The sequence below is a fragment of the Falco punctatus genome (assembly GCF_963210335.1).
Source record: "Falco punctatus genome assembly, chromosome: 11".
In the NCBI taxonomy this organism is placed as follows: domain Eukaryota; kingdom Metazoa; phylum Chordata; class Aves; order Falconiformes; family Falconidae; genus Falco; species Falco punctatus.
Window position 1 is genome coordinate 22,080,312 of NC_137591.1, and position 27,662 is coordinate 22,107,973.

Consider the following 27,662-nt stretch of genomic DNA (forward strand, 5'->3'; position numbering starts at 1 on the left):
TGACCTTACTTCGATATCGACTGGCCAGTTTATACTCCGGGACAAAAAGAAGAGTTAATTGTTGAGCCTTTTATGTGTAATCAGGTAACAAGTGATTACTGGAGTAATTCGTTCGCTTCCAAGTTAATATCTCTTAACGTATCTTAGGTGCTTTAGTCATAGTGTCAAACAAAGTCTCACCACAACAGCAGTGATAGGGAGAAGAGCGAAAGCTTAACTGCCAGCCGTGCATGAGAGTAATCCCAAAGATCCGGGGGATGCTGGAGCCCAGGGAACCGTTCGGGAGCAGAAGTGTTGAGGATACTTCCCAGTACACCTCGCCAGCTTCCAGATATATATGAGAGAGGCGATGGCGACCCCCTTGTCTTTCAGCCAAGTCCCAGCCCCGTTCCACCGCCCGCGGATGCTCCCGGCGCGGCAGCCGAAGGTCCCCCCCGGCGGGGCGCCACCGCCACCTAGCGGCTGCCGGCCGGCTGGGACCGCGCAGCGCCGCCGGCGGCCTCGGCCCGGGCCGCTCCCTTTCGTAGGTGGGTACTTGCTAACCACTTGTTGGACACGGGATATTTAAACTTTTCCTTCTCCAGATTCGTGTGCTCGAGTACTATTAATACTACGAGCAAGGATTTCTGTAGCACAGTGACTTGATCCCGTGTGATATTTTGGTAAAAAAAAAAAAGCTGCTGGTACAAAATCAAACACATACAGTGAAAGGATTTAAAGTAGTTGATATGTCATAAAATATCATTGTTCATAGAGGGAAGCTTTCAGACTTCTGTTTTTGGACTTACAGTATTTAACGTTTCTGTTATTCTGACTATCCTGAGCTAGTTAGGAAAAGAGGGAGATGTGAACAGAAGAGAGGATGCTGTTACCAAGTTTCTGTTTGTAAAGGCAACAGAAAAGTTGGAACAATAGTTTTTGTAAATGACCTATGGGGCTGTGGCTGAAAAACCTATTTCTAGATTAGCCAGAATGTGCTACTGAATCTTACAGAATCTCATCAGGGACAATAACTGTCCCAGATTCCTAGTATTTTTATGGGGACTCTGTATATGATGCCTAGATGCAGTAGTAAACTGTTAAAAATATATCAGCTTCATACCTCTGCTAATGATATTTCTCAGTATTGCTATGGGCCACTGCCTTCCTTGAAAACAAGTAATGTTCCCATCGGAAACAGCAAGAAATAGTGAAAGCGGCAATTTGTAGTGAAATTGTCTGAAATTAAATTTGTCAGCTTCATCTGCTGGAAAAATAATCCAACAATCCATAACCACAAAACCCCCCAACCTTAAGCTATGTAGAAAAGTGATCAGTTATGAACAAGTTGCTTTAAAATGTTACTTAGATACACAAGTTCAATGAGATTTAAATAAATAGAAGGGTTCTTCTATTTTTGTTAAAGCCAAGGCAAAAGTAGACCTTGAATTTTCTAATGAATTAACTTCAATTAACCCAATCTCCAAATTAGGAAGGGTGTAGGAAGCTGATTGAGTGAAAAAAATCCACTTGTTAACTACAGAACAAGCAGAACAGGAGAATAACCTATGTACAGGGAAAGATACTAAAGGCAAACAATGAAGGAAAGCATTAGAGATGTCAGATCTTAATCAGTTTTAGGGAGTCAGTAGTCATTGTAGTCAGCACAGGTATACAGCAGTACGAAATCCTGTACGCAGTATCCTTCTACCAGTCAGCATTCAAGGAATATTGACATATAATGATCAACCCCCAAAAGAGTACACTAAAATGCTTAGCCTGAGAGTCTCTGTTAAGTCAAAGTTGGCTGCTGACTGACTGGGCAGACTGCATCCAGCTCTCTGTCTCTGTAGCCTCTGCAGCTCTGTCCTCCGCAGAGAGCTGGAGGTATGTTGCCTCCTGTGCTTCTGCAGAGCTTCTAGCTTAGAAACAAGTTGCTGCTGCTGTTCATATCGATGAAAGAAACAGTGTCTCTGAAACTGTTGTGTGTCCCTTCCCACTAGAAATTTTAGATAACACTACAAAAATTATAGCCTGTACCTGAGAAATGTAAGACTTCACTGTCTTGACATTCTCTAAGAGAATAGATACTATTTTCTCTGAGACCCTCTTGTGTATGCACACTTTGCTCTTTTAAAACCTATTTACATAGCAGTCCTTGATGTGTACAGTTTCTTTTCCCTGTGTGCTGAAATGTGGAAAATTGCACATGCACAAATAGAGGATGGCGAAGGTAAATAGGATGCAATTAAAAAGGGGAAATTTAAGCTGAACACCAGGAAAAATACCTTGCTAGTGAAACGTATTCTGTAGTGGGTCCAACCTCCCTAGGGGAATAGTGGAAGCTCCCTCTGCCGGAGTATTTAAAAGTAATGTACAAGTCAAATAAATATGCAGTAGGAACAGTTTTGCCTTGGCAGTGAAATAGAACAGATGGCTTAGCAGATATTATCCATCCCTAACATCTATGGTTTTGTCTGTAAGACGTTAACTCTAGAAATATCCTGCACAGGGCTTGTGTCAATTGAAGCTGTACAAGCCATTACGAAAATCCATATCCCTCTGGGTTTTATTTAATTTTCCTTTTAGAACAGCGGTAATGGTTAAAGTACAGAGCATACACTGGAGATATGTAACTGGCTGGGTTTAATGATGCTTGGTTGTATGCTGTGCCATCAGTTTGTTGTCAGCTGATCATAAGTTGAAAGGGTACAACTTCTGCCTCAGACATTATTACTTAAAAGAAGATTTTCCTTCCTTCCTTCCCCTCCTGGATGCAATCAGCCTGTAAACCTCATGTGCTGACTTTGGTCAAAAATTGTCAAGTCATGGTTGGACATCTGTTGCTGTTTATATATATACTTTGATTGCCCCAGACATCCTTGGCAACAGCTTAGAAATGTACTGCTATAATAAACAGTCTAATCTAGTATTTCACAGAATTTTCCTAATGGAATAAATCCCCGCTAGACCCTAAATCTTCTGCTCAGCCTCACCCATCAGTCACACCCTGCCTGTCTGCAGAGAAGAAGACAGGGTCTGCGTTGCACCCTAATGGTTGCAGACTAAAAGGGAGTGAAAAAACTCCCCCAAAGTGAGGAGCTCTGCTGCAGGATATGTCACTTGTGCAGTGTTCCTTCTGCATGGAATTTGTGTGTGTGTGTAGCATTAACATGCACAGACGTGTCCTGCTGATTTGTGTATTGTACAGCCTGCAGTATCAAAAAATTCAGTGGAGGGTTCTGCTGCTCTGAAAGAGTTGTTAACCTGAAATACTTAATTTTGTTAGTGTTCATTTTTATGGCAATGGCAGGGTTTTAAAGCTTTACACTGGAAGTTGATCTAGTAGTGAAAGTAGTGACTATATGGAATGCTTCTGCAAAATGTGTGTATGTTTCCTTGCTGCTTATACTGCTATCATGTATTGTGCAATTACACAATAAAGGCTACCTGGATGTAATGTTAAAGTTGTAAAGCCAAACACTGAAGAAGTCAGAAAGCCCGGAGTAACCCTTGCACCACAGTGGACCCTTGACAACTTACTCCTGGGAAGTTCCACCCTGGATGTTGCAGCCTTGTTTGTAGGCTGGTGGTTTTATGGTTTCGTTGCCTAGTATGAAGTGCTGGAATGTGTTCAGAAAATTCCACTCCCAAAGTCTGTTAAATTTTTACTGAACTAGCACTGGTTAAGGTTTTGGGAAGATTTAGTCAGATTTTGGTGGTGACAAAGCATAATGAAAATATGCTTTCATGATGCAGGCATCCCTGTAGTAAATGAAAGTAGAATGTTTACAGTTTGGCAAATAAGAAACAGCAGGAGGGTTTACACTGAAAAGACAATTGCTAAGCAGTGTTTGCTGTATATTTTGGCATTTTTCATTTATGTATTATGAATCACAGACCTCATCCTCTCCTTTTTTGTAACAGAAGGCTTCAGTCATACAGAACAGGACCCAACTTTATAGCAGTGTAGCTAACTGGTTTTTGTTTGTTTGGTTTTTTTAATACTTCTGTGTTTTAAAACAAAATATTAGGAGGAACTTTCTAAAATATGTGTGGTAGGTGGATTCTTAACTGCTCTTTGCAGCTTTGAAAGCCTTCTGTTTAATACAGAATCCCTTTCAGCAAGCCCAGAAGGCAGAAATGGATTGTAATCCAAAGCATAGCTCGAATACACATCTGGAGGCTTGTAAAAAGGAAGAGCATCATAGTTGAAGCTGATACCAGAGATAAATGTGAATTACAGGGTTTCTAAGGAGCAGTGTTGGCACTGCATTTAAATTGCCCTTTTAGAAATGCTTTTAACAGTATGTGGTAAGTGTATGTTTAAAGGAGGAATGTATCTGGGGTAGGAACTGATTAAAAATTAATTTACAATAACAGCATGAAAGGTAGAAGAGGACAGGCTAATGTTTTATTTAAATGGCTTTACCATCCTGTGTTTCTCTAGTGTAAGTTTTGTTATGAAAGTGAAGCCCAAAGGATGCAATTCAGTCAAAGCTTTCACAGGGGGTGAAATGTTTCTTTGAGGAAAGCAATTAAAAAAACTCCCCTCTCTTACAAATATAAGACAAGCAGGATCAAAGCATCATGTAAAGCAATAGAATTAGGAGACAGTTGTGTTGGTTTTGAATATGATGTGATTTTCCATCAGTAAGAAAAAAACACAATTGGTGAAGCCTTTCACTAGGTGAAGCCAAGCCAAGCCTAGAAAAAATGCTTCGTGATGGCCAGTGCAGAATTTCAGCATTTTTCATTATGATACTATACACCCTTTGAATGCTGAAGATCTGCTACTGCATATGGACTAACTGAATTAATGTAAAATGCATATATAGTGAAGCACAAAGATTAATGCTGCATATATGCCTTATAATCCTAAAAGTTGTCTTTGGAAAAACATCTGGGCTTTTTGAGGTTTGGCGGGTCTGAATCAACGTATAAGAAGAGATGAGCTAAATGCAGTGAAAGCAAAAGCAGCAGTGTGATTTTTAGAATACAGTCTGGATGCTAATTAAGGGGTTGTTTCTGGTAGATTTAACTAACCATGCTTTTTCCTATATGTTAGCTAGAATTCTGGGTTAGGATGATGATCTAACAGATATTACAGCTGGACCTCGGTTAAAAAAAAGTAGTAGTATTGCAGGAAAATCTTCTATCTTGTGACTGCCATCACTAGTAAGTTATTGCAGAATTGCTGGAAACATGTATGTTTCCCTCAGATGCTTGAATCCCTGTATGAGCCTTCCCTCAAAAAAAGAAAAAAAAAGCAAAAAAAAAAAAAGCTAAAGCAACTGATGTAAGTAAAGAAAATAGAAGCAAATGCTTAAGGAAAAATAACATTTTGTGATAATGTTGATTATGGGGAGGAATAACTTTAGAAGAATGGTAAAGGTGTTTAGTGTTTTTGGCAGGTCCTTTGCTTCCTCACTGCCCTAGGGGTAGCTGGTATAGCACAGGCCTCTCTAACTCTGGTTTTGATTAGCAGCATCAGTTGCTTTCTGAATGTGGTTTTGTTGAGCCATCTCTCTTCTTGTGATCTTCACTTAATCTTTAGATTAATCAGTCATTCCTAATGATCCTGTAACGTGTATGTGACCAGTTCGTGTGAGGAAGCTGATTGGGCTCAGGTATACACAGTGTCTGCAGAAAGTTTTAAGAAAAATTGTGAATAATAATAGTGTTTCTGGCAACCTTTTTTTTAATTATTATTGTTTTCAAGAGACTTAGGATTTTGTGTACTTGGATCAGTACTGTATTCTCATAGACGTGGACATAGTATTTGTGAAGTGCTTTTATCTGTGAATGTGGCAACCCATATTCTACCAGGTACATTTCTAACAGTATAATTCAGCTTTCATTTAGACAGTTTTGTAATAGTGTAATTCCTCTGATTTCCACAGAGATACTTTTTATTTACTCCAGTTTAAGTGGGATTAGATTGAACCCCAGCATTTATATAGTAGAGTGAAGTCAATACTAGACAAATAAGACATAATTTATTTTAACTAGGTACATTGAACAAAATCCGACTTGCGTGTAACTGCTGAATCCATGATGAAGTTGGTTTGTATGTGGACGGGGAACTGGTTTTGCATCGTGTAGGTACGACAGTGCTGCTGATTGTGCTGTATTTTTGCTGTGTGTTTCCAGCAGGGGGCAGGTAAATACGCCTTTTTCAACCTCTGTAACATTTGTAGAGGAAAGTTCCACTGTAAAAACATGAGCACCAAGTTTTATATATTGCAGCAATAAATTATGAATCTGTAAAAAGAAGAAATAAAATCAAAACAAGCTTTTCATATAAAAGCAAAGACAAACAAGAGCCAAAATTTGCAACATCAGCTTTTCAGTTATTGCTTTAGCATAATTTTTTTTTAACCTTACTCTCGGTATATTTAACCTTACTCTGATGACATCGGCTGTTTTCTTTCCATTTTTTTTCATCTTTGGTTAGTACTATAATTTTCTAGCATTATATAAATTATACACAAGAAGGGGGAAATTATATCTGCTCTCTGTGTTCTCTGTTGTTCAAGGTCAACTCTTTATTTTTCCTTAGCTGCAGATTCTGGTTATCCACAAGTTTCTTGCCAGATTTCTTCCAGCTGGTACTGCAGCACTCATAGTGTGACCCAGGTACAGCATATGCTTCTCCCTTGGACACCCATTACTTCGTTCCTGCAACAAACTCTGAGTAATCTCTGGATCTGAGAATTTCAGTTTTGTTAGTTATAAGCAATTTATCTGACCTGCCTTTTCAACATCTCGCCAGACTAACCATATAACTGGCCCTGGTGTCTTCCATCAGAGAATCTATGGCTTCTGGGAGGGTGGGCATGTCTCTCTTGCTATGACATTAATTTACCTTCAGTGGAAAACTGATTCCCCAGCCAGGGAAAGTCCCTCTTCAGGACATGACAGAAGAAAAAATTATAGCTACAGGAATTCCACAAGCCTGCAATGGTCATGTAGAGAAATATCAGAGGTTCATTTCAGCCCAGTGATATCTGCTGCTTACATCTCAGTCTGACTCCCGGTCTTTTGTACACGGACCATGCTCATTTTGCTGTCATCTAATTAGGCGGCCGTGCAAACTTCAAGAATTCACTTTCAACTTTGAGAAAATATTCTGAATAAATGTTGAGCTCAATAAATTTGCTGTTTTCTTATATTCAGGTGTGGCATAAATGCATACAATGGGAGTGCTGTGATTTTTACGGTATCAGTGTATTTTGCTTCATACGTCCTGAAGTGGACATGTCCTACCATTTCTGGGACCTAAGTCAGTATAAGAATGCCCATGTGGAAACAGACCTGAAATTCCTGTTAGATTTTAGCTGACAAAGATATCACAAAAAGAAGGTAGATACTTGACTTGCAGCTCTTTGAATGTCTGGATGCAGTACAGTTATATTTTCCCTGCATTTCACATCTCCAAGTGGTATCCAGGGACTCCAGATAAAACTATATTTTATTACATTAAAATAATTCTGTGACTTTCTATAAAGTAAAAGTGTGTCAGGTCAGTTAATAGCTATTGTTATAATATTGATAAGTGAGAGAGAATTCCAAAACCAACTGGACTTTGCCATGTTTGTCTGCATGATGGTGCCACTACTTATTTATATCATCATGTCTACAAATTACAGCGACAGACATTACTGTCTAGGTGCAGTTCAGTGAAGAACTACAGTAAGTCAATGAATAACTATAGATGCAGCAGAGCTTCCAATGCTGCTCTGCTTGAGTAATTAGAGGCTTTAACAACAGGTGGATTATTTTGCTGATCAAGTATATAACCCAAACCCATGGGTGTTAAAAGTCATCACTTTGTATCTCTTGGAAAAAAGTGGTATATCTAATCAAACTTTCTTTGTTTTTAAAAAGTACTTATTCAGCATATGGAGGGAAAGGAAGAGGGCTTGGGCTGGATTTTCCATAGCTGGTGGTCACACAGGATTGCTACTGAAGGAGATTGTAGGCTAAAAGTCACTGTGCAATTATGCTCTACGGTTAGGTCAGAAATACTATCACCGCAGGCTTCTTGGTTCCCTTCTTTTGTTGTGCTCTAACAAGTGGCTTCAGTGTGAAGTCAATGAAGTAAGGAGGATCTAGAAAATGGCAGCTTTTTTTTTTTCTTTTTTTCATTTACCCTGCTGTTCTGTTTCATGTAATTACACACATAATACAATAACAATTATAGTGTAAATTACTAGCCCTTTACTGACAATTTTGTCTTTCACATGCTATTCTTTTCCCAAAGGCTTATGCCCTCCTGCATTGCATTAGATTGCTCTTGGAACTGGCAATTACGTTGAATATGAAGGGCTTAAACCCACAAAAGGAAGCTGGAATAGAGGATGGATGCTGGATCTGGCATAGGAGGAGGCTGTTTGGCTGGCTGCAGCTTAGGCTGTTTTCCAAGGAGAAATTAGACATTAAATGTAAGAAAATCACTCCCACCCAAACTGCTTCTCCAGCAGTTTTGCTTTCATTTCCTCACGGCCCAGTTTAGTGTCACATCCGTCCAGTTTCATAGCCTAAGAGAGCTGAAAGCTGAGTAATTGCATGTTTACAATTCCTAAGGCATTCTGACTGCTTCAGTAGAGACAGGAGAAGAGTAAGATGTATTCTGTAATAGAAGCAGATTACTTCAGTAAGAAAAATTGGAGAATATTTTTTTGGGGCAATACAACAGCTGGATGTTAATTCATAGATGTCGGATGATGTCATGCCTGCATGACAGACAGGCTGTTTGCAAGTCACAGGGCTGGTGTTTTTATTATTCTTCACACAGGACATGTAAGGCTGTTTGGATCTTTTTGTGTGGCTTCCAGTATGGAAGCAGTGACTTCTATGCTGAATGGGACAGGGTTTTGAACTATTTGGGACAGATGGAGAGAAAATTGGACTGTTGAGATAAGAATGGGAAGCTTCAATGCAGATGGATTAAGGGGTCACCTTTATGTTCTAAACTGCTCCCCCCTCCCCGTACCCAGCATACAGCTAAACTTTTGTGTAATCTGTCCTAGTCATACTCTGTTGCCAAATAAAATATTTCAAAAAATATCACCTTTTCTATGAACTAATATAATCTGAATTATCTTTCCACTCTTGTCTTAGCCAAGAAATTATGCTCTGCAAATGGAGGATGAAGATATTTTTAGGAAAAATTTTACAGAAAAATACGTTCTGGTAAAAGAAAGCTTCTTTTGTCCAAAGTAAATGAGACAACCTAGAACACTTCCAATTGTTCTATATTTCTGTGGTCTATGAATTGTAACTCAGGTGTAAACCTGTCTTCTTCTGGAGCTAATAGGGGAACACAGCTGTTTACCTGGAGTGTTAGAAGAGTCGGTCACTACTCTGCATTCTGTTCAATGATTTTACTAACACTGTTAATCTCCAGTTACAAAGAAGGTAAAGGAAAGTCATAGACACCTTTTCTCTCAGTTAGTGGTTCTCTTTGCAGCTGTTAAGCCCTGGGGGTATCTGCTTTTGAGGTATTAATGTTAATTAACGTGCTAACTATAGGCTTTTAAAATACTAGCCTCAGCTAAGTGGTGGGAATTGAAAACAATTGGCTCTTCATAACTGATTATGGGGTTTTGGACATTTCCTGTAGCCTTACAAGGTGTCCATTGCTTGTTTGTTTTTTGGGGTCAAGAATGTATGTTTTTTCAACAGCGTTTCCCATACCCGGGGCTTTTCACATTTACCCACAACAGTTGGTAAATATTTGAATGTGTTTGTGGAAATTGTAGATCTGATTGTTTGGCAAAATTTCAGGGGCTTTTTTAAAAGCTTTTTAGTGTTTCTCAATCTGGTTGCCTGGAAAAAGACCAAACAATAATATCCTCACATATCAGTCTACACAGTAGCACAAAGTCCTACTGTTTCTATGACAACAAATAGCTTTTTTTCATCTCCCTCAAATCGGTTCTATGAAGTACAGTAGCCTGTACAACAAATTAGTGGGAAGATGGCAAGCCTTCTGGATTTGAAGGTGTACAGGTACCTGTAAAGGCTCATATTTCTTAGGCTTCAGTTATGCTGTATTAACAAACTGACTGCAGTGCAGCATGGAGATGCCTGAATGAGCTTCAGGTTAGGTAGCTCAGGTACAGACCGCAATCTACCCAGTGCATAAGGAACTGTGAGTTCATTTGCTGTGCTGAGAGGTGACACGTGTGTTGGTTTGTTTTGTTGAAATACTTCCCACTGAGTTGCAAAGAAGCTGTAGTACAGAAGAGAGATTTTCTTAAAGAAAAACCCTCTGGTTTATTATCTCCTTCCCCTCAGCATTCAATAGGCTCACATATCACACTAAATGAAATTACTTCAGACTAGGAACAAGTTTTCACATTTTTCTTATGCCTTCCCATGCTTTTGCTTCCACATTTCTGAGAATGCTTTATACAGCCCATTCCTTTGTTCTTCCAGAATCTCTATTGAACACCTCTTTTGCACTCTCACTTCACTGAATTTGCACTTCACTGCCTTTAACAATTTTTTTTTTTAATGGTCAAGTTCCAGGTTGTCTTATCCTTCCAGCACCTTCTCTGCTACCCTTGAGCCTCACTATTTTTTTCTTTCTCATCTTTCAAAACTCAGTATTTTTCATTATCCCTCAAGCCATCTTCTCTGGCTGTGTCTGCTCTGAATACCAAAGCTGTGACAGCAGCTGGTGGGGAATTCCTGGCTGTCCTTTGCGCTGGCTGGTAGGGGAACAGGTGGCAGTGTTGCTGTGTGCTGATAGCCTGGCCTTGTTGCTCTTCAGGTGCCTCGTCTAAATCTAGTTCATGGAGCTGCCAGAGTGGTAGCCCTTTATGGATGCCAGGCTCCTTTAGAGGAGAAAAGACAGGCGTCTTGCAGCTTGCCTTCTCTGGTGGCAATGGCAGCAGTCGGTGAGCATGGCTACGCTTACCTTCATTTTTCACTCCGCCTCCAGGACAAACATGCTTCTCATCTGTCGCAACGGAGGGAAGACACAGTCACTCAATATGAGTAATCAGCAGACTTCGTTTATTGTACCTTACAGTCACCTTTTATGCCTTGTTATAATTAGCTCATACATATTACAAAAGTTAAGCTCATTATTGGTTAGTTGCCTAAATACCAAGCCCGCCCCTAGTTTCTCTTCTGTAGTTATCTGTTCCCACCTGCAACATTCTTTTCCCACCGCAATCTTCCTGTTATTGTGTAACTTTTGCTTTACTTCAGATAAGCTGAGAGCGATGTGCATTTTTGTCCAGCCAGCTGGACTATGTCTATGTGACCCTTTTCAGCCAGCCAGTTATCCACACTCATCCACCTGTTACTTTAGAAAAAGTCTTCCTTTGCTGCCTGACGGGACTGAAATACTAATGATTGGCATCGAGAGACAATCTTTTCTTCTGCATCATGAGATTTTAAGCTTCAAAGGGAACAAATTGTATTGAAGATGGTGCTGAACAGAATGTTGTCCTTACCTAGTTGTTAGTACTGTGTGCTGTGGACATACATTTGTAAATGTCATTCTGTGTTTTATGGAAGGAGGGCCTCTTAATATATTTTGTTCTAGCACTTGGTGTACTTAATTTATTGAAGCCCTTCCAAATTGTAAACTAAATCAAGAGAACAGCTTTTCTTTACTGTCTTTTAAACAAGCACTCTCTTTTATTAAAACATGATTACTTTACTGACGTATGGCACGGAGGGACAAAATGAACCAATAGCAGAATACTATTGAAGTTTTTTCATGGCAGGAGAAGCTGTTAAAATTCCAGCAGGGTGTGAGTTTGACTCTAGTATGAGTGACATTTTAAGTGCAAATGTGCTAACTGTACTCTGTGTTATGTCCTGGATTTTGCACCTCATAATCATGGACATAAATTATCAAATGGACTGGAAAACACACAGCAAAAAATATTAGTATTCCGGAAGTAGTGATGGGCCAGGGTTGAAATATCCCCTCGTTCTTCAGGGAGCCCCCAGAGACATGCTAGCATCCTGCTGAAATTCAGGTCAGGTATTTAGAGCTAGAATGTGAAATGAAGACACAAAATGAAGGAGAAGGATGGGGATTTCAGTATTCTTAATCAAAGTAGATGAATGTTCTCCTAGATGAAACTGGCTATGCAGGTTTTTAGGAAGAAAAGTAGTGTTACAGGCTCCTGTAGTAGACTTTACGTTTGAAAACATTTTGCTCAGGCAAAATTGAACTACCTCAAATGAGATGAAAAAAGCTAAATCATAGTATAATAAGGAAAACTTTCAAACCTTCCAATGCGTTTTGCTGTTTTCCTGACAAAAGGCTTGGAGAGGAGTGCGTGGTTATAGGCTGGGGATGTGGAGGGCAGGTGAGGTAGGGGCCTGACACAGGCTTAAGGTGCAGTGAATGAAGCACCAGCCAGTGAGACTGGAGTTTGCTTTTATTGATCTGCCTCTCAGCTAATTTTCAGAGAAGGGAACGAATAGCACTTATGCATGTTGAGGACGCTAGTGGTTGGTTGCATTCTTGAAAACTAGTCCAGATCCATTGGTAGGACTCAAAGTGTTTCTACAGACTTCGGTTACGCTCAAACTCCAGGAGCAAACCAGCAATGTTACAGACCTTACATATATTCTCTAGTTGCTCCAGAATGGGATGGACACTTGGAGGTATTTCATGGACTGTTTCAGTGCTCTAATGCTGAGCCATTTGCAGCTCATTTTTTCCTATGTTTTTGTGGAAATAGATCCATGGTGCATGTTCCGTGAAGCTCTATTTTATTGATTTGAGCTTGTATCAAGTGGAGGAATATACTGTTTGTCCATAACAATGCTACTAGCCTGATGACTGTGAGGTGAGAGCTGGGCTCAATACAGGGACTTTAAGGTTACAGTTAGGTAAACCTACCCATTGTGTTGCAAAATAATGACGTGTTGAAGATGAAGACCACTTATTCATGTTGTTTGTTTCTTTCTGACCCAGGAATGAAGTCCAGTTGCTTTGAGGTACAAGAGAAGAAACAAATGTTCTTTAGTAGAATTAATTTTAAAAGATGTCAACCAGAAGATGTCCTCTGCTGCCATGTCAGCAAATTTCAGGGACATGTTCCAGGACAGGAAGACTGATGGAAAAGGAATTGTGAGGGGAAATGTAGCAGGAATTTAAAACACAGTGTGTGGTAGTAAGCATATTATATTTTTTATTTGCCTTCTGCTCAGAGACTTAAAAAAAATCAAAGCAATTTTCCTGGATGCAAGCTAGAACTGTAAACCTCATGAATACAAAATATGCAGATAATCCAAACACATTTGCAGTCATGGTTTGTACAAGCAGTTAGGCCATTTCTGTGAGCCTCTTGAGGAAATTTGCAAGTGCTGTGGCAGGGTTTGACCTTGCCAATATTTTATACCAAAACAAGGAAAGTTGTAATTAGGAGATGCAGACTTGAGAGGGAAAGAAAGGTCAGATATTTCGCCAAAAACAGTATTTAACTTACAGTTCTCTGAGCACAATTGCTGATGTATGAGAGGTACTGTTGATTAAATCTGGTGTGTTAAATCCCTGCTAATACTGTAGCACTTAATGGATTACAATGGAAAATCATAAGCAAGAAAAACCACAGGAAGAACAGTGTGATTCTTCAATTATGCAGGAAGTAGAAGGGCCACTGTTTTTCCCTAATCAAAGTTACTAGCAGCTAGAGAAAATGTGAGTTGTTGTTTTATATGAAATTCAATTGTCCTTTAAAAAGTATTTCCTGCTAACAACCAGTGCATGACACTCAAATATTCAGCAAGCTAGTGTCTGTGGGGATAGGGCAAAAGCTGCTGAGATTTGGCTAGTTGGTCTTGTTGCAGTTTCTCTCTGCCACAGGTAGTGTTAGTAAGTAGCAGCATGATATGGATGCCTGCTTCAGCACCCACTAACAATTTTGACATACTCTTTGTTGCTTAATAAATTAATAATGACCCAATGAGATCTGAACTGACAAGTTAGGATTTAAGCCAGTCACTCAAGTTAAAGTCACTGCTGTCTTCTAGGAATGTCTTTGGAGTTAGAGCTCAGCTCGGCTTATCATCAGAAACATGAGGAAGCTCTGTCTCTGCTTGAATGGTCCGTTGGAGTCTGCTGTGATATGACACAAATTAAAGCAAGCCTTAGCTGCACTATAAGCCTGATGGAGAGTCATTGGGCTGTACATCCTTAGTATATGCCCCATGGTAATATTTAGTCCTGTGTTCATAAGCAAATTTGAGACAAAAGCTCTGCTTCAAATGTAAGGCTGTCCCTTAAGGGCCTCTACTGAACCCCCAGTGCTGCAGGAGGTAATGTGACTTTCCTCGTTGTGGAGCTTGTGGCATTTGGCTAAAGATGACCCAGACCAAAAGCACGTTTTTATGAGGAGCAGTAGTAACTACCTCCACTACATCAGCCCCATGTGAAGGTCAGCCATCAATATGCAGGCAGGTCAGAAACACCGTGTCTGCTCCCCAAAGCACTCAACCAGGAAAAAAGCTGAGATTTCATTATGATAGGGGTCTCAGTTAGTCCCTCTCTCATGTCTCATTCCTGTCTCCGCAAATTTTACTCTTAGAATACTACTTCCAAAATTATTGGATGAATTCTGAAACTTCTTCCATCTTGCCTTACTATTGCATGAGTATTATTTTACACGTTAAAAATGTCAACGTCCCCTAGTTCTTCTGCAGTATGTGGCAAGTGGGTTTTGCAATTTGAGGACTTCCTATACTCAGAGCTCTCCATGGCCTAGCAGATCCTGTCACTAGGCATAAAGCTCTTCAGCTACAGCATACAGATGTTAAGGTCTTCTTCATAATAAAGTCCTTGTTTTCCTGTTTGTATGAGTCTTTTTGAGATAGAACTGCATCAACAGCAAGAATAGATGGTGGGGGGCCTTGTGTCCAATAGTAAAGGCCTATAAAGTGTGCAGTGATACAGATAAACAGAGCACTGATTCTTTAGAAATATGGATGAAAAATATTCAACAAAGTGAAAATTTCAGTGGTTGTGTAAACCACTCTTTCTCTTGTGGTCAGAAAGACAAACCCATCAACCAAATCACAGCGTCAATCTGGGTTATCTTTAGGAAACGAAATAATTTTGGATTTGCACTGGCTACATAAAGAACAAAAGACTTATATACGGTTTTAGGTGCTCTTTTACTGTGTGGAGCTTTGAAGCAAAGTCTTCTTTCTTCCTGCCTTGGCTTTAAGTTTTGAGGAGAATAGGAAGATACATGGCATAGTTTTTCCATCAAGTGCTTTTAAAGATATTGTTTCAGACTGATGTAAACTTATAGTGTTCTGAAAGATAGCTAAACTTTAACTGTAATTGAATTTTAAGCGCCTCCCTCCATGAGATTGCATCTTTTCAAAAATCTAATCTGTTATGCTTATACACTGTTATCGCAAATCTGGGTTCTTCACTCGATATGCCAGAGCCAATCCACACACACTGTCCAGATATTTGTTTATTGCGTGTCTGCACAGAGATGGATGCTACTACGCTGTTACAGATGGGTAATGCACAAAGCTGGCATGCCTCTTAACACGTGGTAAAACATTTTATACACTTTGAACAATTGTTTACAATTACATTTAGTCAGCTTCATTCTCGTTGGTTCTTACAAGCCTTGTCTCCATTTAAAGGTAAAATGTTTTTTTTTTTCACCACGCGTTCTGTGGGGAGGGAGCTTTGTTAGTAGAGGGCTTTCTTTGCTCAAGGGTGGATCTTTTAATATGCTACTTAAAATAGTTCACACATAGTTCCAGTAATTTTCTGTTTAGTCTCAGTAACCATTTGGTTCTCCTTGAGTTTATCTTATTGTACCCCAGCTTGACATATTTATGGTGTCTATTCCTTCTCTGAAGGCCATGTTTTGTTAACTCTTTGTAAGGATTTAACTAACATCCTCTGTCTTTCTATTTCTTTCTTGTAAATATATTTACTTTTTTCCTTCCTCTTTTTCTTTTTTTACAGTAAAGAATTCTTACATCAACACTAGAAGAGCAACCCTTTCTAAAAACAGAAAAAAATGATGAAGACAAAAGAACAGAAGCAGCTGTTCTTTTCCACATTGCCAACTGTCACTTTTTGTGACACTGGCAGCAGCAAAGAGGCAAATAGCAGAAAGAATGTCCAGTTTGTAAGGGCATCTTTTTAAAAGGTGAAGAGGTGTACATAACTAGTTCGTTCCACAGGACTGAAGTAATTCCATTGGAATGGATCCTTCAGTCTCTTGAAAAGTTTGTGAACCCTAGATAATATCACAGGGAAATCCTCCACTTGGGATTTGTGCAGAAACATGAAACCAGGTAAATTACAAGTGGGATTTCATTGTTCATAATTCTTGTGGGGCTATGCCTATCAGCACATCTAACTTTTCTTCACTAACTCTGCTATGTTAGTCCAGAGACACAAGCCTAAAGGGCAAAGGCTACCATTTTTATCCATGGCCATCAAATGTTTCTTTTATTTTAACTTACATTTAACAACATTTAAGAGTTGATTTTTAGTCTTTTCCTATTTTCTTTACATCTATTCTTTTCTTCTACTTGGCATGCTAGAAGGTGACACTAAGAGCTCCGACAATCTTGTTTCTTCTAATGTGCACGTTAGTAGTTCTAATAGAATTTCCCTTAAGGAATGGAAAGAGGGTAGGCCACAACTTTTTTCTAAAGCTTGTATCAGCTAGTAATTTAAGGCTGAGCGTGCAGTAAGCATCTAAAATCCTGCTGCCTTCCAAGCCTCACCACATAAGTTTTCAACATCTCAGAGGCTTTCTCTCAATGTTGCGCAGCATTTCACAGCCAAACGTGTAGCTGCTGCTGCAGGGTGATTTAAATCCCTGCAACAGATGTGGCTGTTTAAGTCATATCACAGGTCTGCATTGTTGAGGAACCCATTTGTAGCAGAGGCTCAACATCTCTTCATGTGTGGGTTTTGAATGGGATAACCATTTTGCAGGGAATGCTCTAAAGCATACAGACATATCATTGTGGGCCCTTTGTCCATGTAAACAAGCACTGTTGACTGCCACTAGAAGGTATTTGTAAACTCCAGAAGTGAGAATTTGAGTATACAGTTGTTTTGAACATAGACTGACAAAAAAAAAATAGTATTCCTAGCATGGCTTGGAGAAATGCCTGCTATTGTCTTAACGCTTTTAATTCTGACATTGACAAAAGAGTCATGTAGTAATTATCCAGTTTCAATTTTTAAATCAAATTATAGGGGAACAGGGAAGTAATGGCTTTGTTCATGCACTAGCAGTTATCTTTTGTTTACCACTACTCAGAATATCCCTGAGTCATTTGTTATATCTGTCCTCCAACTGTGCTAAAACTAGGACAACATTGCACTGAATTTTGCATGCAGACAATTTGGTTGCTTTGTGCTAACTCAAGCTATGAGTATGGTCAGGGTAAAATACAACTGGCCAATAATATGTGTGAAATTAAAAAAGAAAGAAATGCTAGTTTCAATCAGAAGTGTGCTGGTAATAAATACTATCTATTAAAAACAGCTATGCAGAGTTTAAATATATGTTTACTAAATACTATAAATTTGCAGAAAATAAACTGATTTAAACATCCAATCAAAATAAACATTCTTCAATTTGTGACATCACTTTCAGATAGAACAGTATTTTCCAGATAAATAAAAATCTGTCTTCAGTAATAAGCCAAAAGCACTAAAGAAAGAAGAACTGATGGAAATGTGTTAGAGTTTTTAGATTTACTACTGGTTTCCTAACTGGGAATTAAAAATATCTTCTGAATGATTATTTAATCATTTGACTTCATTAGAAAATCATACATGAGTTAGATCATAATTGATCTTAAATTATAAGCATTTGTTTATAAAATGTTTTAAAACTGATGAGCTGTGAAACTCTTCTGCATGCTGTGTCATTTCCAAAACACTGTGAAATACTGTTACTCTTGAATTAATTGCTCTGGACTCTACAGATTTAAAAAGCTGAGTGGTGCTAATGCTTGTATAGGTTAGACTGCTCCCTCCTAATGTTCAAGAAGTTTGTCCACTGTGGAGATTAAAAAGTAGGAAACAGGAAGAAAATTAATTTTAAAAGGTGTTTGAAAGGCCAGACTATATTATGCTCAAGTAGAATCACATTATGCAAGGGATTAAGGATCCCTTGTGCTAAGAGTGTTTTGGACTAGGTTTTTAAATTATTCCTCCTTTCTTCTTTGCTGTGGTAGCTCACCATTTGCAGTGTCTCCAAATGGCTCTGACAGCAGGCTTCAGAAAACACAACTCTTAATAAGAAGGTGACCTTTATTCTCTGGCCCCAGTGAGATAGCTTGGGTCAATGTTACACATGTGCTTTGCTAGAAACAGGGCAGGTATTGCTATGTATGGAACAGTGGCCATGTTACATTTGTCTTTTTTTTTTTTTTTTAATTTAAACCAGCCAAGCCCAAAAACTACAAGGAAAAACACAGTAATGGGGAAACAGCTTGGATGGAAGATAGTATAAACAACCTCAGCCATCTGAACATATAGAGAGGTGTGTTTACTAGAGATATCTGCCAGTAGGAACTTTCTCTGAATTTTATTGGCTTTCTGGTTGCTGTAGAGTAATTGCTTTTGCAGAGACTTAACTGATTCTGGAAGAGATTGATTCTTCTTGGGTTGAAATAACTTGCAGGGTTTTTTTCTTTTTTTTTCCCATTTATACATGAGCTGTGTTCTGAATGTCTTGTAGATAAGACAATCACCTAATTTGTACAACACATTGAGTAGTGGTTTAGAATGAGTTCAATGGAAACCTGTCCTGTTAGAAAGAGCCAAATAATTTTACTTTTTACTGACAGCTATGCTGTCCTTTGAGCAAAATTCTTTCCACAAAAATACTGGGGGGTGGTGTGGTGTGGTGGTGGAAATGCCTAATATTAGTAGAGCTACTAAATTGTCATGGGGAAAAGAGTTAGGCAGACTGAGATATATAAGTAACTTAATTTGACCCATTTTCACCAAAGATTAATTTTCTGATTTTCTTTAATGATACCATGATGAATGGGAGCACTGACAACAGATTAAGATTTATTCCTCACCAGCTGTAGTTCTTCAGGGTGAATGACGAGGTGCTTCAGACAGTGAGCTTCAACAAGGCAGCATGTCACCGATTTCAAGGAATCTTCTGTCAGGTGCCCTGAAGCACTGATAGGTTTAATGGCCCTGATGAGGCTCACCTGGGGCCTTCCAGCCCTGGCCACAGGCCCAGGAGCACCATTTAAGCTCAGGTCTGGGCCACCAGTCTTTTTTTGAGCAATGCTGTAGGGGTGCTGGTCTCCAGCTTAACCACAGCTATGCTTGTCTGTGTCCGTGGACTTTGCTGATATGGACTGTGGCCCATGCATGGGCTTGCTGGCAGAGCTGTCCTGTCATTATGAGTCCGTTCGGCAATCTCTAGGCTGTGTCTGATCCTCACCTGTGGATCGACCACCATGCTTGGCCTCAGACCTGCCTCATCACCATGAATTTACCTGGTGGACAGAGATCATGATTAAAGCTGGCTGCCATCTTCAGAGCTGCCCTGCTCTCATTGTCAGGTACTATGGGATGGGCCCTGCTATAGTCCCCAGTTCCCCTATCCAGCTTGTCCAGGATCCTGCCTTTATCTGTGAAGACCTAATATCTCCAACTACTTAGCTAGTTCATATGCATATAAAACCACATTTATTAGAAATCAAGACCTCAGGAAAATGATTCTTTATTTCTTTTTATTTCAGGAGCATAAAGAAGCATTTAGTATGCATAAATTGCAAATGACAGCAGCAGGATATGAGAAAATTTTCTTCCTGCTATGTCTGCATTTTAAAACTGTAAAAAATTTAGCAGTAAAAAAAAAAAGTTCTATAAATCCCATTGTTTTAAAGCTTGTGCCAGTTTGGTAGCTGTGTTGGATTTAGGGTATTTTATTTCTCATATAAGAGCAAAAAGTTTCTTCTAGTTTGTCCTAAAGCTACTATCTGTTTCTAATTTGATTTTCAGAATACTTACAACTCATGACTCTATACAGCTAAAAATAATAATGTATCCAAATATAAATCAAACCACTGGAGGCTGAAATATGTCTTTATCCATCTAGTCTCCTTGGTTTAATACCTAGAGAAGCATAAGAAAAAAATGCTACTGCATGATTTCATAACTGTAGTGCAAACTAAATTTAAGACAAATTTACCTAGGCAAAGCATCCACAACAGAAATATGATTTGGCTATAAAATCAGATGTAGAGGAAGGAAGGCAGTGGGTTGATTAGCATTGATAACATGCAGCTGTGGTCTTGCCTCAGAGGCAGTGGGTTGATTGACATGGATGATGTGCAGCTGTAGCTCGTTCCTGCTAAGTGGTTAAATAGCCCTGAGGATTGTGGGAGAGGTGGCTGGATGGAGGAGGAGGAGGAGTGTGGCCTGATCTCTGGAGCAGGAGAAACAGCACTGACAGTAGAATCTGACCGATGGTAAAAGCCTTGTTACAGCCTACTAGTTTGTTTGTGCTGCAACAATCAGAATGTATTTGGGTGAAGTGCTTTAATTTGATTTATTATAAAGATGTTGAAAGATATATTAATTTAGTTAGGAAAGACCTCTGTGACTAAAGAATGACAGTGAGTTGTGTGTAAGTATTTTTTTTAAAGCAAGTGCACTTATGTTTACCCGTGTGACTTACCGACAGAATTCAGATTTAAACTGAACAGGGGTAGAACTAAAAACTAACTAGAGCCGAAAGAGTGGCTATGAGAAGAGATAAGTAAGAAAATGCTAAGGGTCCTTGAGGACAATAAAATAATGAAAAAACCTGTGATTTACTTTTGTAGCTTCTACTAGTCTGGTGAGGTTTAGTTGTCCTAGACTTGCAGCTAAGATCAAAGAGAACCCTTAAAATATTGGCATAGGGAAGAGGAAAGATTGAGCAACTTGCTGGGGGCTGCCCCATGAGCCTCTCTGAGGGCAGATGGAAACACAAAGATAAATGAGAATGACATCAAGTGAAGCAACCAAGCTGTCTTTGCTCATGGCTGAGGTGGTGGTGACTGGGTTGAGTAAGACTTTCTAGTACTTTCGATGAAAGGGTAAAGTTTAGGAAAGGGTCAGTGGGCAGAATATGAATATCACAGGAACAAGTGCAAGTATAAATTGGGTTCAAGGCTTAGCTGAACTGACTAGTAAAGCATCTTTGTGTCAGGATAGCTCCCCTTGTGTGAGGGCTTTTCAGTGATCACTCTAATTGCCTTTCTTTATTTGTACAATGAGTATTTACATGTGTTCACTGTCTGTCTTACTATATCACTTTTTAATTGTCTGACTTCTGTTCAGAGGTCTGTTTCTCTCCAAGTAGAGAGGAAACTTACCACCTGTGAAAAGGTGGTGGATCTTCTTTGTTGAAGGTTTTTTTTTTTAGGTTGGATTAGACAGGTATTTGTCAGGAACGATGTAGGTATAGTTGATTATTTCTTGAGGTCCACTTGCACACTGTGATTCTACATACATATGAAGTTACAGCTACAGATACATTTTTAAATATTTATTTTTTAAGAATCCTTGTTTTGTTGGCTTAACATTCTAATTTGATAAGTAACTTCAGCCAGAACTGCTCCCCAGATGCAGAAAATTTGGCTCAGCACCCTGACTACAGCTCTATGCATTGTCCATGCATGAGTGAAGAGAAGTGTGGGCTTTCAAAGCTGCTGGAACTTGACAGCCTGTTTCATTCTGAATTCTTGTGGCTTGTGCAGACAAATGAGAATACACATGGCCAGAAACAAACCCCAGCCATACTAAAGTCAGTGTTTCTTTTCAGATAGTAGGGCTTCCTGTATGAAGTTTTTGGCATTCTTAATTGGTGTCTTATCTCTGTGGGTTATGCTATGCTCTCCCATATGGAGTAGAAGCCACCTGCAAGCTGTTGTATTTGCATATGCAGGAATATAATAAATTCGTATGATTCCTCCTTTGTTATCCCCTGAGGAATAGATCTATCTTTTTGATTGACTTGCTGGTCCTGCTTTCAGTGTGACTGAAATGGTGCAATGCAAGACTGGATGAGGTAAATACAGGCAGATACAGAGGTTTGCGGATGTGTACTTGAAATTCCACTGAGAGATGCCTATGGCTTTGCAAGGCAATCTCTTTGCAAATGCTGCATAACAATTTTTGTAGCAGCCCTGGCAGTTGTCCCACCACAACAACAGGAGTTGGGATGGGAGGACAGTGTTATCCAGCTGTCCTCCTCATTATGGTGTTGTGTCTGGATTCATGAAACAAGTATCACATAGTGTTGGAGGATTTTTCAGCAATTGTTTAGCTCTGCAGATCTACTGCAAACTGGTGGTGCTTGTGGAATGTCAGTTCATCAAGATGGTTTGCTACAGACGTCTGGTGGGTTGACCTTGTGCTGCAACCAAATGCCCACCCAGCTGCTCACTCACTCCTAGTCAACAGGACAAGGTGAGAAAGTAGGATGAAAGAGTATGTAGGCTGAGATAAAGACCAGATCATTTACCAATTACCATCATGGGAAAAACAGATTCACTTTGGGAAATACTAATTTATTGCCAATTAAAGTAGATTCAGATGGTGAGAAATACAGGAAATTAAAATGCAGAGAGTGATGGGGGGGATAGTCAGTCTGATAGAACAGGCGTTCACATTTAGTTACACAGTTCAGGAATATCCTGGTGTTTGGAAATAATAGCTCTTCTCTGCTGCTCCCTCCTCACTTCTCCCTGCTCCTGTGTGGGTTTTTTATGGGCTGCAGATTCCTTCAGGGCATCTCCACCTGCTCCACTGTGGGGTACTCTGAGGGCTGCAGAGGAACACCTGCTCTGGTGCCTGGAGCACCTTCTTCTCTCCTCTCTGACCTTTGTGATTACAGGGCTGTTTCTAACACTTTTTACCTCACATCTCACCGCCTTTGTGGTGTTTTGCCCTTTCTTAAGCACACTCTGACAGAGGCTCTACCGGTTTGGCTGAGGGACGCAGGCGCGCTCCGCTCTGAGGCGGGTGCGGAACCGGCTGGAACCGGCTGTGCCCGGTGCGGGGCAGCCCCAGCCTCCCCTCACAGGGGCTGCAGCCCCTCGCTGCCCCTGCCTCGCCACAGGCACTTGGCACAAGATGTCTGACAACTTGTCCCAGAGGTGAATGACTTGAGGCTGCCCAGAAGTGTTGGGTGCGGGGGAATGGCACCACCCTGAGACCTGCCTCAGCCCATGGCTGCGATGGGTGGCTGACTCGCGGTCAGTCTCGTGAGGGAGCCTCACTGCTCATGCAAATGTTGCAGGCTATTTGGGGTTTAGCAACCTATTCCCTGTTGCATTGTGATAGTTGGGGAAGCTCCAGCTCTTGAGCACTGAAAGGAAAGTCCTCCTTGATCAAAGGCCTGTTTCTTTGTCAAGGAAAGCTCGTGATGCTGGCGTCCTGCATGGTCTTGTTTATGGCTTTGTTGCCCTGGCTGCAATGGGTATGCATCTTGGTTGTGGCCTTGTTATTCTGGGAGACTCTGACCATCTAATCCATCACTAGTCTTAGCTGCTTGCTGCCGATTTCGATCGTAGGAAGAAAATGTGCGACTAAGCTGCTGCAGACTAAGTGCTGGGGGCTTGGAGAAGGATGGATTTGGCCTGTGACAAGAATTAGGGGACTAAGGCCTGGAAAGGCTAAGGCTCTGTGAGCAGATGCTGAGACAGCCTTGTAAAAATCTATAGTGACTGAGGGCATTTACCATGAGCACAGGAGCCAATTCTAGTGACTTCTGGAGTTGTAGCTATGGTATGTATTTTTTTAATGGTTTATGAAGTTTCTTAATGAAAACATAAGGAATGTTTTATGAAAGCATTTTGGAATAATATTTCTTAAATATTCTTATGAAACCATAAACGTTGTTACATATGAAAATTATACTTTCAAGTATTATGTTAGCTATTTTCTGCAACTTTTTTCTGTGTGAAAAGCTTGTCTGTGCATTTATTAGTCTTTTCACTTCAAATTTTTAATATTTCATTTATATTGTAACAAAATATTATTGAAGTTACAAAGATAACAGGGATGTAATCTCGTGAGTTCTTAATGGACACTTTTCATAAACTTTATGAAATATTTCAGAAAAAATAGCTTGCTTGTTTGTGTTGTCTTAAATAGAATTTTAATGGATATTGAGTATTTTTCCTTTTTAATGTTTCCACAGAATATCAGGAATGGTTAATGAAATGTCAAGGATGATATTACGGAATGATCTGCAAATATTTTTTAATGAATTTCCATGTTTTGTTTTGTATTTGATAACTTCAGCCCCATTTTGGGAAGTCTGATTTTTGTGCAACTTGTATGAAATATTGGTACCTTTTCACAAGTACAGATATGTACATATATGTATATGTACCTACACAAGTGCACTAAAGTTATTAGTGTCTGTTCTTTAGTTTTATTGAATGGAATTACTACAACTTTTGTGAATGCTTTGGGGTATAAGTGCAAATGTTTGAGTCAAATCACTAAAAATGATGGAAGTCAGAAATTAGTACAGGCATTCATTTTTAGTTACACAGTTTGGGAAGAGCCTTGTGCTTGGAAAAAAAAGTTACATTTATGTTTTGGTCTTGAAGTTACTGCATAACTGGCTTTCAGCTTGGTCTTCTGCAGAGAATCTAGGACAGCTGTGGCAGTACCAACGCATGGCTCAAGACACCAGAGATGCTTTGAGCAGTGCCAGGGGCTCAGGCTTGCAGGAGTTAGAAACTTGCTGGGCTGGCCACTTCCAGTATTGGTGTGCTGCAGCATGCTGCTCTTGGAGAAGTAGAATCACTCTGCCTAGACCATGGTCTCAAGCCAAGTGGCCTTTTTGTTCATGTGTTCCTTATTACTGTTATTTTCCACTGAGTCCTGGCTCACAGTAAAGCTCTCTGCAGTGAGCTGTTGAGTAGTCAGGCTGATTGCTGTGTGGCTGTGGTGGGGTCCTGCTGAGTCACTTCACTGCCTTCTTGGCAGGTCTAAGGATTCTCCCTTGCTGAGCTGTCTGGCCCTTAGACTTTGGGGCCATCTTCAGCCTCATTTCTTCCCTCCCCATCTCAGCTTCCCCTGCAGATCCCTGCACAATTTTTGAAGCTCTGGAAGGCAAAACATTGCATCATTTAATACAGGGTCTGCAAGAGAACTGAAAACAGCAGATGGTTGTTATGCTTTTGAATTTCCATCATAGATTAAAAAAAAAAATCTTGTATTTAAACTACTATTCTTATGGACTTTTCCCAGTGTTGAAACTGGAGATTTTGTTTTCTAGTATCTCTTTTCTTTCAATTTGTATTTGAAATTAAATTTACCCCTTGTGTCTTCATATGGTGTGCCTGCATATGCTTGTGCGTGGCTGTTCAGGGAAGTCTGGCATTGAGATGGGTAGCAGGGATGTGAGGGGGCTTGTTAAATGGGAGAACAAGGGTGGGAAGGGCTCAGTATGCATTAACAGAGTTGATAATAGTGTAGGTACCTATTTTGAAGGATTTATTATCTTTTTTTTTGTGCCCTGGAAGCTGGAAGAATATTTGTTTAACTGTCAAAAAAGAGCACAAAAATAAATAGATTTGCAGTAATTCGCTAGACTAGTTCCCCTGAGGTACAGAAAAAGCATAGCTGTCTAGTCTAGAGCAAATGGCAGGGCAGTTCTGCCTTGTAATGTTACCACCATTATAAAACTCCACTTCTTAAATTTCTGTTTTATGTCTTTGGCAAATATGGTAAATTATAGTTCTGCAAGAAATGCTTTGAACAGGAGGGGGTAAGTGTTCTTGGCCCCTTGTTCCTGCCATGCTGATACCTCTCTGCTTTTGTGAATGCAAATCACTGCTATATTATGTTCTTCCAAAGGTCTCTCCTGCCTGTTAATGTGCAGTGCAACCTGAAATATCGTGTTAAAATGCTATGAAATACACTTGTTAAAATGCTAGGATGAAGTGCTGTGGCCTGTGCTTCATAATGTGGTAGGGTGCAGTGCTATGAAATGCCCCCACCCCAATGTGCAGTGGAACCTGTCTCAACAAAGTGCACTCAACACAAAGTTTCCCAGACTTCAGGCTGCCTCTGACTCTTGTGTGTAGCAGAACTGGAGTAGCAGTTGAGAACTTCCTCCCCATCCCGCATCAGTTTGGGAGTCTGTATCCTCATTGACTTACGTACTGTGCCTCTCAGTTGTGAGAGGGTTCTGTCCGTGCCCTGTAATATTGACAAGTAGCTTCATTGTTGCCAGAGGTCTGTCTTGTTTTGATTTGTTTTTGGCTGTCTTGCAAGTGTCCTTCAGTTCAGATGTGTCCTGATCTGCAGGACCTCCTTTTTGTGACCCCTTTCAACCACTCCATTAGTAGTAGCTTGATATGTGTCCTTCTCTTGATATTTTTCTGACAGGCTTTTCTTTTTAATCCCACAGGGTAAGGAAGGCCAAGTTTCAGCCTGACTCCAATTGAACACGAGTGCTGCAGCGTTGAGATGATGACTGTGAGTATGAACAATTGCAAATGGATTTCTCCCACCTGTGTCAACATGGCTATGGAGTGGCAGCCAGCCTAGAGGTACATACACACTGAAGTTAGTTGTAGTAGTATGCAGAGCACTATATGGTGGTAAATGTGGGTCTAAACCGTCATAGCTGATAGTCTATGGTAATTTTATAAGCAGAGAATTTAGTATACTCTGAGAGCAGTTTGAGAGACTGTACTGTGGTACATGGTCTGCCTGAAGAATTGTCCACATATAATTCAGTGGAATTACACTGAGATTTATGCAGACCCTTACACCACCACCCCCCCAACACCCACCCCCCTAACCCCCCTGCCTTTGACCTTAGTAAGCTCTTTGAATCATAGCTAAGTCAGCTGTGATGCTAGAAAGTGACCCTTGGTTTTATGTGTTTCTACAATTGGGCACAGCATGCAGAATGTGTACTACACAATTTGTAGAAGAGATGTCACTTTGTTTCTTTTTGATGTGGCTTCGATGTATGCGGTTGTCATTGAAGTACTTTCAAGGACTGTGTTAGTGCTTGCATGTGCTGTCAAGGAGGAAGGGCATGCTGGTTTCTGCTGTTTTTCTCAGAGAGGATATTATGCTTGTTTGGATTGTTTGCACAAGAAGAAGGAAGCATTTTGTAATGAGACATTGCCTGTGAAATGTCTTTAAAAATCTCTTCTATGGAACCTTTATGTAGGAGCCTGATTTCTGTGGAAAGTTGTGAAGAAACAAGTCCCTTGTATAGAGAATTTCCTTTTTCTAAATTAAAAACAAACAAACTAACATTACTGGCTCAAGTAAGTTTAGACAAAACCCGGTAACAAGAGCTTATCCACTTGTCTATTGCAGAATCAGTGGGTAGCTGCTCTCGGCTGTGGGTAGGCTGTTTCCAAGGCCATAGTAATACCATAAGCCAGAGGATTTGTGCTGCTCTGATGGTGTGACTATTGACTTCTTAGCTGTTCATTTTCAACAACAGGGAATTTTTGTCACTAAAATAATTTCATGAAAAATAAACACAAATAACTTTCCTGTTTTCAGCACCCATTGTTGTTCTCAATGCTCATTCAGCATTTTTGCTGACATTTCCCATAACCTGCAAACACATTTGCTAGGTAGGTTGTTTCTGTGACTCCAAGGATAAGCTTTTCTAGCACTGTAAAATCAT

General features: G+C 40.0%; 1 long non-coding RNA gene across 1 annotated transcript in view; it reads left to right on the forward strand.

Annotated features, from left to right (window-relative positions):
• Positions 1–9,566: 9,566 nt before the first annotated feature.
• LOC308071571 overlaps positions 9,567–27,662 on the forward strand; it is a 377,062-nt gene continuing 358,966 nt past the window's right edge. Inside the window, exon 1 of the long non-coding RNA XR_013931244.1 lies at positions 9,567–26,556. This is a non-coding gene — a long non-coding RNA (uncharacterized lncRNA). The remainder of the gene's footprint in view (positions 26,557–27,662) is intronic.